The 14,157-nt window shown below is 44.8% G+C and overlaps 1 long non-coding RNA gene across 2 annotated transcripts; it reads left to right on the plus strand.

Moving 5' to 3' along the window:
- Positions 1-12,096: 12,096 nt before the first annotated feature.
- On the plus strand, positions 12,097-13,546 carry LOC147496162 (uncharacterized). Of its 2 annotated transcripts, XR_015196562.1 has the most exons (3): positions 12,097-12,490; positions 12,788-12,938; positions 13,267-13,546. It is a non-coding gene; the product is annotated as an uncharacterized LOC147496162 (long non-coding RNA). The 2 variants fall into 2 exon arrangements; XR_015196561.1 differs by lacking the exon at positions 12,788-12,938.
- Positions 13,547-14,157: the final 611 nt, after the last annotated feature.

Raw genomic sequence — 14,157 nt, forward strand, 5'->3', positions numbered from 1 at the left:
TGGCGCACTTGATTGGTTCTTTTCACTCGAGCCAGACTCGATAAAGGCCTTCGAATAACTTACCAATCTGTTTGCTAGTCAGTACATCCACAATAGACGTAAAAAAGCTGATCTTGATTAACTCTTCCAGTTATCATTTGGTGAAGATGAAACCATTCGCCAGTTTCTAGGGCGGTTCAAAGCTGAACTGTTATGCATGGAAAGTGGCCTTAAAGAATCCTTTGCCACACTGGCATTCTCCAACCCTTGTCGAGTGCGCAACACAGACCTCTCCAGGTCGCTGATGAAGGAACGTCCAGAAATGCTATCCGAGCTATACGCTCGAGTGGTCAAGTACATTAAGTTACAAGAAAGCCTAAAACTTCACGGCTTAACAGAGGAATAGGAAGTCGCAGCGATCTCCAACGATGCCACACCTACCAAAAAGCGGTCCAGACTGCAAGAGAAGAAGCCGAGGCACAGGACAAACAATGACCGAGAGTTCGCTATCCTCACACGATCTCCAGGCTACATACTGGATAAGATTAAGCAAGCTGCGTATTACCGACCTGACGTGCGGCAACCGGCAGATCGACCTGACAAGCCTTACTGCGCTTTCTACCGAGCAAAATGTCACGAAACTGACGCATGTTGGGGGCTAAAGCATTACCTCCAGGACCTCATCGAAGCAAGCCATATCAAGCAATACACCAACATCGCCGATGGCGACCGCGCCACAAACTTCGAAGGGTGGTGCATGAGATCTCCCCCTGCGATGATCGCCACAATGTCCGGGCTCGCCTATAGCAGGGGGGGCCCCCAGACCATTCCCATCATGAGCGACATCAACATTCACCCGATCGAGATAATGAAAGAACTATTCACATAATCACTTTCCCTGACGACTCAGTCAGTTCATCCAGAGAGAAAAGAAGGCGCGTGGGTGCCCTTCAAGAGGTATACGACTTTTCTTCACAAGCGGCACCTACCCAGCGAAGTACAGGTCACAACACAGGGGATATCACTTTCACAGAGGCTGACCTCAACAAGGTTTGCCTCCCGCACAATGACGCGATCGTAGTCCACGTCAAAATCAGCGACTGGACAGTCAAGCGTGTTCTGATTGACCTTGGTAGTTCATGCGACATTTTGTTCTACCATACAGTACAATAGATGAACTTACCCAAGTCAGTCTTCATAGATCTGATTGCTCCTCTTTATGGGTTCAATGACTTCAGAGCCGACCCAGTTGGTGATATCGTACTCCCAGTTTCAGTGGGATCCCGAGAAGATAAATTCAGCTTCAATACGCGTTTCACCGTCTTGGATATCAGGTCGTCCTACAACGCCATCCTAGGACGGCATTGGATTCATCAAATGTAGGCTATACCGTCAACACTACATCAAGTTCTCCATTTTCCAGGCCCTAGGGGCATGATGGAGCTTCGAAGCAACCAGCTCGAGGCCTATTATTGTAACCAAATCCTCTCAACGAACAAGACCGCCGACTCACTTGTCAACACACGGAACGAGCCCACCAGTTACACAATGGCCAAAGACTTGGTCGCCGAAGTCAGAGCCAAAGCACCAAAGCAGAACGCCAGAAGCTCTTCCAAGAAGGTATGTTCATCTGTACAGACCCCAAAGGTCGCTAAAGCAGTTGTTGACCCACCTGTCAGGACTCCCGAAGTCGCCCCAGCAGTCGTCGCTCCACCTCTCAAAACCCCAGAGATCGCCCCACCATGTCCCACACAACCAATACAGCTTCAGAAGGTCACTTCAGCCGATGTTGTCATGACCACAGAAGTCTTACCAGACCCTATTGTTGTAACCATAGAAGACGCTCCAGTTCCTGCGGCCACTCCCATTAGTCATCCGATCGACAAAGAAACTACAACACACAGTCCCCCAGAGGACGCTCAACCACCACAAGCCACAGTACAAGGCGAAGAAAGGCAGAAAGTGAATTTAGGAACAGAAGACGATCCTAAATTCATCGATGTAGGGGCTAACCTTGATCCTACACTCAAAGCCCAGCTTGTAAACTTTTTATCCATGAATAAAGATGTTTTCGCTTGGTCGTATATTGATGTACTGGGTATAGATCCTAAAGTTGCATGTCATAGACTAAATGTCAACCCTAATTCTCGACCAGTTCGACAGAGACCTAGGAGACTATCACTGTGTTTTCAAAAAGCAATCAATGATGAGGTCGACAAGCTCAAGCAAGTAGGTTTCATTCGAAGAGTCGATTACCCTGAGTGGATCGCTAACATAGTCACAGTTCCAAAGAAGAATGGCACAGTTCACCTTTGTGTTGACTTCACCAACGTCAACCAAGAAACACCTAAAGACAACTTTCCTTTACCAAGAATCGACTGACTTGTGGACCAGACTTGTGGCCACGAACTACTATCCTTCATGGATGCTTACAGTGGATACAACCAGATCCCAATCGCAGAAGAAGACCAAGAGAAAATGTCATTCATAACCAAACAAGGAATTTACTGCTACAACGTCTTCCCATTCGGCCTCAAGAACGCTGGAGTGACTTATCAACGATTGGTAACTGACATGTTCCAAGACATATTAGGGGATACCATGGAAGTCTATATTGATGACATGGTCGTCAAGAGCAAGAAAGCAGGTGACCACCTCACCCACCTTGAGCAAGTGTTCTCCAGGTTACGCCGAACTCGAATGAAGCTAAATCCAGAAAAGTGCCTTTTTGGAGCATCCTCAGGGAAGTTTCTGGTGTACCAGGTATCACAGCGTGGGATCGAGGCTAACCCCGACCAAATCCGAGCGTTCTTGGACATGTCCGACCCACAGACAAAGAAGCAGATACAGAAGCTGTCAAGAATGGTTGTTGCACTCAACCGATTCATATCTAGGGCGTCAGACAAGTGTCGACCATTCCTACAACTTCTTAAAAAAGGTGAGCAATTCTCATGGAACGATCAATGTCACCAAGCATTCTCCACTCTCAAAGAATATCTCACAACACCTCCCGTCCTAGCCAAACCAACAGACGGGGAAACGCTGGGGCTTTATCTAGCCATATCAGACTTCGCTATCAGTTCGGTTCTCTTCAAGGAGGATAACAACTCAGAGAAACCAATCTACTTCACAAGTAAGACACTCACTACAGCTGAAAAGAACTACTCTTACTTTGAAAGAGCAGTATTAGTATTGTTATATTCTGCACGGAAGTTCAGGCCTTACTTTCAAGCACATTCAATCAAGGTACTCACCGACCTCCCATTGAAGAAGATCCTTCACAAAGAGAACAAGACAACTCGCATGGCAGTGTGGGCGGAAGAACTCGGGGAACACCACATCCAGTTCGTCCCACGCACCTCTCAGAAGGGCCAGGTCGTTGCCCATTTCCTAGCTGACTTCCCAGTCGACGACCTAAATTGGGAACCCGAAACGGTTCTCCCATCCACAAAGAAGAATGACAAGGCCGTCTGGTCTCTCTTTGTAGATGGATCTAGCAACTCCAGAGGAAGTGGAATCGGAGTTGTCCTAGTACCTCCCTATGGAGCGATGATGGAGAAATCAGTTCGCATCGACTTTGCGACCTCCAACAACGAGGCAGAGTACGAGGCATTAATCATATGGCTCATAATGGCGCTACAGCTCGGTGTACAAGAATTGCAGGTCTTTAGTGACTCGCAACTGGTCGTTCGCCAGATTGCGAAAGAGTACACTACCCACGAAGGTAACCTTTCTAAATACCTCCATGTTGTTTATCAGTTACTTCCTTCTTTCAAGAAAGCCATGATACACCATTTTTTTGCGAGACGAAAATCGTCATGCAGATAGTTTAGCTTACATGGCTACCCAAACACCGAACTACGCCCCTAGGAAATTACTCATTGAAGTAGTTGACCGACCTGCTTACCAAGCTGAACACGTCTTAGAAGTCAGCGACCTATGCCCACTCTCTGAGGATCAGATGAGTCAAACATGGATGTTGCCCATCATCGAGTACATCCAGCACGGTACACTCCCAAAAGAGCGTGCCAAAGTTAGACAAATCCCATATCTGGCTCGCCGCTATTGCCTGGTAAATAACAAGTTATTCCGAAAATCCGCTGGCGGACCTCTCTTGAGGTGCATAAGCCCAGAACAAGGTCAGTTAATTTTTGCAGAAATTCATGAGGGAGAGTGCGGAAACCATGCCGAAAGTCACTTTTTGGCCCACAAAGCGATCTCCCAAGGATACTTTTGGCCTCGAATGCAGATCGATGCTAAAGTATATGTACTGAAGTGCATCAAATGGAAGACCTTTGGCCACAACATCATCCAACCAGCTCACGAGTTGATCAATATTGCGAGCCCTTGACCATTTCACATGTGGGAAATGGACATCATGGGACCTTTCATCCCACAGAAAAGTACCAATTTCTGCTTCATCTTAGGTGCTACTGATTACTTCACTAAGTGGGTCGAAGCGATTCCTTTAGCTCATGTCAAAGAATCGCACGTCAGAAACTTTATCTGGACCCACATCATTACCAGATTCGGTTTACCACACACATTGGTGATGGACAATGGTTCCCAATTCAAGGGAAAAATGGTCAAGGAGTTTCTGGCCAAATGGAAGATCATCCATACATTCTCCACTCCTCAGTACGCTCAGAGCAATGGCCAAGCTGAGGCTAGCAACAAAGCGATCTTAGAAAATCTGAAGAAAAAGATCGAAAAGAACAAGAGTCAATGGCCAAATCAGTTAGAGATCATTTTGTGGGTTCATCGCACCATAGCTCGCTCCAGCACTGGCGAGTCACCATTCTCCCTATGCTATATCACAGAAGCCGTCATTCCCACTGAGTTGATAGTCACTCCCACCGAGCTGACAGTCACTACGACTCGATCAGAACTCGTCGAATCTGGATACAATGACTCCGTCCTAGCTCGAGAAGTCGACTTGCTGGAAGAACGGCGCGACCTAACCGCCATTAGAGTGGCATCCTACCATCAAACTCTAAAAGAAACCTACAACAAGCAAGTACATCCTCGCTCCTTTCAACCTGGTGATCTAGTTCTGAGAAAGACTCAAGATGACTCCAAGCTAGCACCAACATGGGAAGGACCATACATAGTGGAGCGAGTCGTTGGCAACGGAGCGTACTAGATCAAGACCCAAGAAGGGAAACCATTGCCACGCCCTTGGAACACTTATTTGTTAAAGAGATTTTATCAATAAAAATGCATTTGTTGTACATTCCATGGTTTTTATTTTTCAGGTTTAGGTTACTTGTGTTTGTATTCCAATCTACTCCACCCAATCTCATCAACAAAACACCAAACAATGCACTGAAAGCACCATCAATGTACGCACATTTACAACACTCTCAGGAGTTTCAACGCTCTCACTGAGCAGTACGCTTTCATAAGCTAAACACGCTCTCTCGAGCTTACAGGCTCCATAGCCTCTCCAATTCTCACTAGTTGAGGACCTATACTTCTAGGATGAACTCAGTGAGAACGCTCTCCGTGAGCAGTACACTTTCATAAGCTAAACACGCTCTCCGCGAGTAGCTCGCTTTATTGAGCTAACATGCTACAGGCTCCATAGCCTCTCCAAGTCTCACTAGTTAAGGACCTTTACTTCTAGGATCAACTCAGTGAGAACGCTCTCAGTGAGCAATACACTTTCATAAGCTAAACACGCTCTCCACGAGCAGATCGCTCTATCGAGCTAACAGGCTCCACAGCCTCTCCAAGTCTCACTAGTTGAGGACCTACATTTCTAGGATCAACTCAGTGAGAATGTTCTCAGTGAGCAATATGCTTTCAGAAGCTTGCACGCTCTCCGTGAGCAGATTGCTTTCTTGAGCTAACAAGTTCCATAGCCTCTCCAAGTCTCGTCAGTTGATGACCTATATTTCTAGGATCAACTCAGTAAGAACGCTCTTAGTGAGCAATACGCTTTCAGAAGCTCGCACGCTCTTCGTGAGAAATACGCTTTCATAAGCCCGCACACTCTCCGCGAAGTAGAACGCTCTCTTGAGTAATACTTAACGAGCAAAACGCTTTCTTAAGCTAAATCTTAGGCTCCCTAGTCACTATACACCACAAGCATCATAAACGAAACACTAGCTACTAGAAAACAAGCATAAGCAAGAACATGCATTCCATAGACATTCATCAATAGAATTATGCGCCCAAGGCCGAAAACCCGGCCATGGGGGCGACCGACTCTTTGGTCTACCCAGGAAATCCAGATTGATATTTCTTATATGTGTCGCAATACATCGAGCTGCCACTTTCGTGGAAACCAGCTTGTTTAGTATCTATATCAAAAGGCGAACTGCTCAGGCAAACCTGAGAAACCAGTTCTATTGTTTAACTTTCTTACAGAGAGGACAACTAATAGAATAACCAAAAAAAAATCCTCTTCACTTACAAGAAAACATATCCAACATCACAGTCAAGCATCACCAACAACATGTTTATCAGTAGGAGCTGTGCTGGTAAAAGGGATATTACTTGCATCGCGCGCGATGACAAGTGCAGCAGTTTCTTCAGCTTCACGATCTTGCTTTTCTAGCAGTTCCACATACAATTCCGCCAGCACAACATGATCTTCACAAGTTCGATCATATTCCTTTTGCGCTTTGCGAGCCACCACTTTACACTGCTTGGCGTACTCAGTCACAGACGGCAGCTGTTCCCGCAGGTCCATCATTAACTTAACCAGTACAACCTTCTCTTCCAACGCGTCCTTATGTCTTTTCCTCAGGGCCTTCATCTTTTTCTTATCAGCTTCCCAGGCAGTACGCATCCTAATCAGCTCAGCCACGCCACCATCGCCGCTACCAGGACACTGCACAGTTCGCTTCAATCTGTCGTGCCCCGCCAAAAACTATAAAAAGAATGCTAATGATCAGTAGTTGTCATTCACACCACAACAAATCGGCACAAGTACAAAGTTCACCAAACAACAAGCCGCATCTGTGGTCTTCAGGGTCATTTCCAAACTTTCATCCTCCAACTCGGCTTTATCACCATCTAGCATTATCCCTTCCAGGAGGTAGCTCGCTATAGAGGCCGAATGGAAGCTACAATCAGAACGCTTAACCATGCTCTTCTTCCCCGTACACCCAATGTAGAAGAAGTCGCTTCCCACATCGCCAAAATGAGGGGACGAACTACCAGCCGCAGCATTGTGACCTCGCCCCAAGTTACCATGTCCTTCCTGGTTTGGGTCGCTGCCACCTCCACGACTGGGAGACCTGAACACGACACCTCCAGGTCGCCCACGTCCCTCCACCTTCAAACGCTTGTCTTTCTCAAAATCAAAGTCAACAGCTTTGCGCTTACCATGGTTCCCATGAGGATGGGGTCTAAATTCCATCTCCTCCATCACAAGGGGAGAGGGTTCCCTCGTCCCCTTATCACCACCAGCAGCACTTCCACGTCGCCTGGCCATACTCGAATCTACAAACGAAAATAAAAGATCAGTGAACTACTACAAGAACAAAACATTCTTATCCAACGACAAAATAAGTCAAGAAGAACACGTACCTCAACAGATTAGTGAAGGCAAGAGCGCAAGAAATTTGGAACAGAACAGCTTGGAGGGGAAGCAGTGCAAACACCCTTGCACTTCCCCTAACAGCTCTACTTATGCCCAAGTAACATACCTTCCCAAGGCACGCCATAATTGCATCGAGACGCCAAATGTTAGGCCACCTGGAATCTATCATTTCATATCTCCCGACCGCCCATATTCCTACACGTGCCACGCACGTATTGTAGCTCAGGTTGCTCCAGAGTATAGAACGCTTCATGCGTCCTTGAGATATGCACAACCTACACTGCTAAAATCGAATAACAAGCATCACAGGTCTACAAGCTCACAGGTCGTATAACCTGTCTCACCCTTACCACAGGTCACAACAACAGTCACACATTTATAAAGCACAATCCAACACATAATATGCAAAGCATCAAGTAATCGAACAAAATAAAGCGACATGCATTCCATACAAGCAAAAGAGCGAACCGACGACCACAGTTAAGTCGCAGTTCGCAGGTCAACCGAGCTGCTGAGTCTACTTAGGAAATCCAACTTAGTTAGCCACTAGTTATCACTACTTGAACCCCCCAACACATTCAAGGACTCCAAGTCGTTCATCATTGTCACAAACAAAAAGAAAGACAAACTGCCCAGGTTACCCCAGGAAACCAGCTCTATTGTTTCAGGGCAGAGGCCACACAACAACACAACCTTAAAATGCCATTTCTAGACAACATTATCAAAGCTTTCAGTGAGAAGGACATCCAACACTTGAGAAGAGCTCGGGTCACCGGAAGTTACCACAGCCGCATCAGTTACGGTCATATCCAGGTCGCCTGAAGCATGGGGCTGATCCGCCAATACACCAGTAGAAGAAGGAGGCACGACCTCAGGAACTTTACTAGCATCTTCGAGTGGTTCGTTCCTACAATCACCCAATGCCCCACATTCATGTTCCTCCTACAAATCCTCGTATTTCTTCTCCAGCTCCTCTACCTCAGCACGAATGCCAAAATAAGCCTCTTTCGCTTTTAGCGCAGTAGTTTTGCATCTTTCTGCAAAGGGATTCGCTGCGGATAACTTTTTCTTCAGGTCGTCCACCTCATGCCTCAGCTCGACCGACTCGTTGACAGCTGACGTCTTCTCCAAAGTCAATGAAGTAAGCTGCGTCTTCAGAACGTCCAGTTCTTTCTTCTCAGACTGTTCCACTTCTTGAAAAGTCAAGAGCTCGTCCCTTAGCGACTCGACCTCAGTCTTTTCTATCTCAGCGAACTGAGCGGCCGTCTTTAACTTTTGATACCCAGCAATAAGCTGCGGCAATAAACACAGTGCACCACATCAGTATCAAGTAATAACACGAGGCATAACAAGGTAGACAAATCATAATACAGGAGCTACTTACCAGGCACCACGCCTTATCCATTCCCCTTAAGTTCGACTCCAGCTCCTTGGAATCCAAGTCCTTCCTATCACTATCTAGCGTCATGCCCTCCAGCAAACAAGCAGCTATAGGTGTATATTTGTAGCTACAATCCGACCTCTTCACAAAGCGTTTTTTTCCAGATACCTCCTCTACATACATTAAGTTGTGCTCCAACTCATCTTTCCCACCACTGGAGTGACCTTTGCTAGTCTCTTTCACAGCAGCCTTCCCCTTCATCTTCCCGGAAATGTCTCCAGCGACCTTAGGCGGAACGACCTCCGTGGTCTCCTCACCCAGCACGTTGAAGTCAAGCAGTAGCCTAGACCTCGAGCTGCGAGCCGCCCTCCCCCCGGTTCACCCTTCACCACCAATTCTAGAACTACTCCCAAGTGCGGCTTCAACTACCCTTGTGACCTCGGCAGGTCGAGCCTCAGGATCATTGCTCTTCCTCTTCGGCAGGCGACTTCGCTCAGGAATCTCAAAGGTGATTTCATCCAGGTCGAAAGGTGCGTTCTCTTGACCCCTCTCAACTCCAGCCCCTGAGGTACCAGCACCACCAGAGGGTCGCTTTGGCCCAGCACGACTTCGGTTCTTATCTTCCCTCGTCACCAAGTCACTCTTACGCTTTTCCATTGTAGATTTTCTAGATGCTCCACCGATCACCTCTCCACGAGCTCTCTTCTTCTGAACCCTCCTCTTCTCCCTAATTGTAGGCCCTCCACGTTCCACAAAGAAATGTGCAACTTCGCGGTTTTACTGTTTACGAGCTCGAAAGTCACCTCGCGAACTTCTCGATCACCTGCTGATCAGTCTCCCTCTTTATAACGAGTTCTGCACAGACAACAAAGAAACATTTTTAGTACAAAATCAACAGACGTGTCACCAGAGAAATCAAACAATATACTGGTACCCACCAGTAAGTTCACATATCCTATTTTCCACATTGTACCCCATAGCACAGAAGTTCCTAACAAACAGCAATGGTCTTTTGTCCCAAGACTCGTTACTCACACCATACATAACGCTCGACCTCTTAGCTCGTGTTTGCAAAGTAAAGTTAAGCGCCCGAGATCGCTTTACTGAGAAGTGCTCAATAAGATCAGCGACCTCTATCCGGTACTCACCGCTGGCGTTCAATAGGTCAAACACCTTAAGTAACCGCCATGTGTTACCCACAAACTGACAGGGCGCTTTACCACAAAAGTTCAAGAACTCACAAACCAGTTTAGAGAACAGTATAGTCATATGCACCCTCAGCTGCCCCTCACAGATTATAACACCATAGTTCAGTGGGTTGTACGTATCGCTAAAGACCCGTGCGTCCTGTTCAGGCTCATAGATCTCCAGACCGCTTACGGTTATCCCATATGTCTCTCTCAAGTAGGGGAACGCCCTCAAAGCATGTCTGTCTACAGCCCTAGGAGGGAGCACACTAGACGACGATCGTTCATTGCGACCTGAAGTGCTAGTTACAGCAACCACAGACGCAGATCAGGCATCATCTTCCCCATCTTTTGCCCCATCAACATCATCATCTTCATCGTCATCCTCGCTCACCCCACAAACTGACTCTTTCTTCTCTTCCTCCGCGTCATCCCAACCAAGAGAAACTTTGCGAACCTCATTAGATTGCGTATTGTCTGAGTCAGACATCTCTCTCTTGTCACTCACAACTCTAGCTGCACGCAACAAAGCGAACGACCTAACAACTTAATAACAAGAAGCAAGAATGAAACAGAGAGCAGAAGATCAACAATGGCAGAAAACTAACCTAAAGACTCTTGGGGTAGCGAGATTTTTTTCTGCAAAGCGAAGCAACAAAATGGCGATTCAGATAGCTAGCATGGTTTTTGTATAACCGCCCCTCCAGTTCCCAAAGCGTTATGATTACATCCTAGCCCTAGCCGCACACGACTTCTAACAAGCTGTCTTGTCTTTTCAAATCCCAAAAAAATGGGGCGTACACATGCCAAATGTTATCGCACATCCGATTACCAGATAGCACGAATCGGTCTCCCTAGTTCGCTGGGTATTTCCACTTCCACCAGTTTGCCTCTTTGTGCATGCTCCACAAGTGCTACTGTCTTCTCTCAGCAGATCGCTTCACCGAGCGGCACGACCTACTGAGAGGGGGCTGTGTAAAGGAGTGATATTCTCCGTCAGGAATATCAAGCACGTGCTCAGCATGGTGGAAATACCACACCGACCTCTGACTTACTTTGCCGACCTATGTCACTAGGTCACATCCACAAGCTACGAGATCGCTCTCGAGCAGTTCATAGCATTACACAGATCGTTCTATATCGTGACTCAACTTACCTTCTAGAAGCAATCATGTATAAAACTACACGTACACAAATCATCGCCGCCTACCATCTTGCGCCGCAAGCTACTAACCCATGCTACTAATCCCCATAATTATAGCAGACCTACTAGCACAGTTCTCATCGAAGTCGACAATCTCCACCCTACACTTGTACTGATCTTTACACGTGTTTGGTGAAGATTCACTTTCATCGCCTATAAATACTCTCCATATGATGAACTACGGACGGACGATTCTCTCCCCTTAATCAAGAGAAGATACGTAGGCAGTTCGCTCATCAACGAACTCAGTCTTTACCATATTCAATCCCTTGTATGTAAAGGTGGACTAAAACGCTCCTTTACACCTCCATATAAATTTTATCTCCATATTTGTCTCTTTAGATAAAACAGAAGGAAAAAAAAAACGAACCTTACTTTTAGAGTTGCACCAGTAGTCCAGTACCATGCCTGATTAAAATGCTGTCATCGTCTAATAATGTCATATTGCCATTGTTTTAAGCTGTTTTCCAGTTATGATAAAAACCATCAAATTTTTAAGCACAATTATGCTTTGTTCTTTCTTTTTTTGGTGGGAACAGGGATGTGCGTGTAGATTACTTGTGGCTTGGGGCTTAACTCCCTAACAACTAGCAGCATTAGCAGAACTTGACCCTGCAACTAACCTACCCGAAGAAAACAGTACCAACTGACACTGTTGTAATTAGTGTTTTCAAGCACATCTATAAATAGATATTAATACCAAATGTTGATTTTGGTTTGTAGGTGCCTAAAGGAATGCCTCACTATTTCTACAGACCTCTGTTGCATGGGTACGCCATAATTTCCTCTGTATCGCGTACCCGTGTCCTGCGGACACTGGTACGGACACCCGGACACAAGCAAAACAGACTCTAATTCTCAGATCTCGCCGTGTCCAAATCGTCGTACCCGTGTCCAAACCAAACACTCCGTCCCGTACCCATGCAACACAGCTACAGACAACACAGCTACAGACAGTTGGTGAAAATAACTGCCACATGGCATAATCATCAGGAATGGTACTGGTGTAATACTTCAAAGAATGGTTCTTAATGGACTCATTTGTTCCCTCTTCACTGGAATAGGGTTATTAATTGGATGACCATATCCGTTCATTTCTTGGGTTTATAACAGGGGACTGTCAAAGAAGTCATCTGATTGATGAAAGCAGTTATGTTAGACTCCCCAGAAGCCGCTTGGCAGCACAGGTTAACTTCCTTCTATGATCCTCGTACTCTGCATTTTGTAAGATTTTTAGTTGCTTTTGTTGAAAGTTATACTATAGAAGAGGAATTCCAGTTGGGAAGCCCCTGCAATGCGTAGTTACAGATTTTGTCATAGTTAATCTCATTTTCAATTCCTTTTGGCCTTGCTTTGCGATTTTAACTGGAAGCCCAGCAATGCCTAGTTACATATTTTGTCATTTAATCTCATCCTCAATTCCTTTTGGCCTTGCTATGCGATTTTTCTTTTCTAACATTGCCGTGTATTCTTTCCTTATTTAGAGGGAAAGAACAGGGAGATTGAAGATGAGCGACATAGTCAAATATTTCGACCTTCCCATACAAGTTGGGTCCCAAAGATTGGGTATATGCCCTACCGCTTTAAAAAAAGATATGTCGCAATAATCGAGTGGAAAGATGGCCCCAGAGAAAGGTATTTCATTTAGATGTGACATTTATGAGAGTTTAAGGCATACATTTTATGCGTCAAAGTTTTGTCATAGTTAAGGAATGAAATCGATCTTATATTATCATATTATATAACAACAAGTATCAACTTATATTGTAGTGTTGTATATGGCAAAATATCTATGATACTGTTGTAGTTTACAGTTCATCAGATTTTGAATTTCCAAGAGATTAGTTGGATGTGTCACAAATTTTGGTATCTTTTATTTAATATATGCCGTTTTTATATTTATTGGAAGGTGTTTAGAGTTTTAATATGTGCTTTTAATTTTCCATTTTGCTATATTTTACAGATTCAAAAGCTTAACAGGCAAATACTCGATTTGGAAAAAAGTTTAAGAACGAAAAATGGACTACCGCATGAAACTGCTAAAGCAAAGATTGAAAGTCTAAAGCAAGAACGAGATAGACTTTGCAATGGTACAGTGAGACAGTGAGTTGATACTGATGAGACCCAAAAATTTGTCCATAATTTGTTTTTTTGTATGGTATGTAATATTACCAGTTCAACATTTTGTAAGTGAAACCATATATTTGAGTATTATAAGTTGAATATATGATTTTTTACTGGGTTGTGAAAAATCATTCAGTACAATGAGTTGACATTCAATCAATCTCTTGCAGCAATTGAAGCTAGATGGCAATTTGTGAAGAATATCCTGTTTAATTAAGCATTCAATATACCTTCAACCTTTTAATATTAATTAACTAGAAAAATCGACTGCTTTTTACACTAGCGAGTATAGCAAAGATTCACATTAACCATGAAGTAAAAGTATGGTGTTTTGAGAACCTTGCTGCGTTGTCTTAGTTTCTGGTCTCACACTCTCAATATCAGAATGCCTAAACTTGATGTGAGACTTACATCGAATATTGTTCAAACATACATGCTACTCCTCGACCTCTTCTTGCCATAAAACATTCAAAGTTGATTTGCTCTGCTGCATTAACAAGTCGAGCCTGTGATTGAATTTATGACAAATAATGTGGTTCCGAAATCAAGACAGTATATGTGGATGGATCCTTTTAATTACTGTCTGCAGTTTGGTGAACAAAATATTTCAAATCTTGCAATATTTGATTATTTTGTACTGTCTTACTTCCAAGATAGAAAATAAAATAAAATTAGACATCAGATACTGGTTCTTATCCATGATAGTGTAAACGATTGCGGCCTGCTTTAT

This window comes from Coptis chinensis, chromosome 5 (genome assembly GCF_015680905.1).
Source record: "Coptis chinensis isolate HL-2020 chromosome 5, ASM1568090v1, whole genome shotgun sequence".
In the NCBI taxonomy this organism is placed as follows: domain Eukaryota; kingdom Viridiplantae; phylum Streptophyta; class Magnoliopsida; order Ranunculales; family Ranunculaceae; genus Coptis; species Coptis chinensis.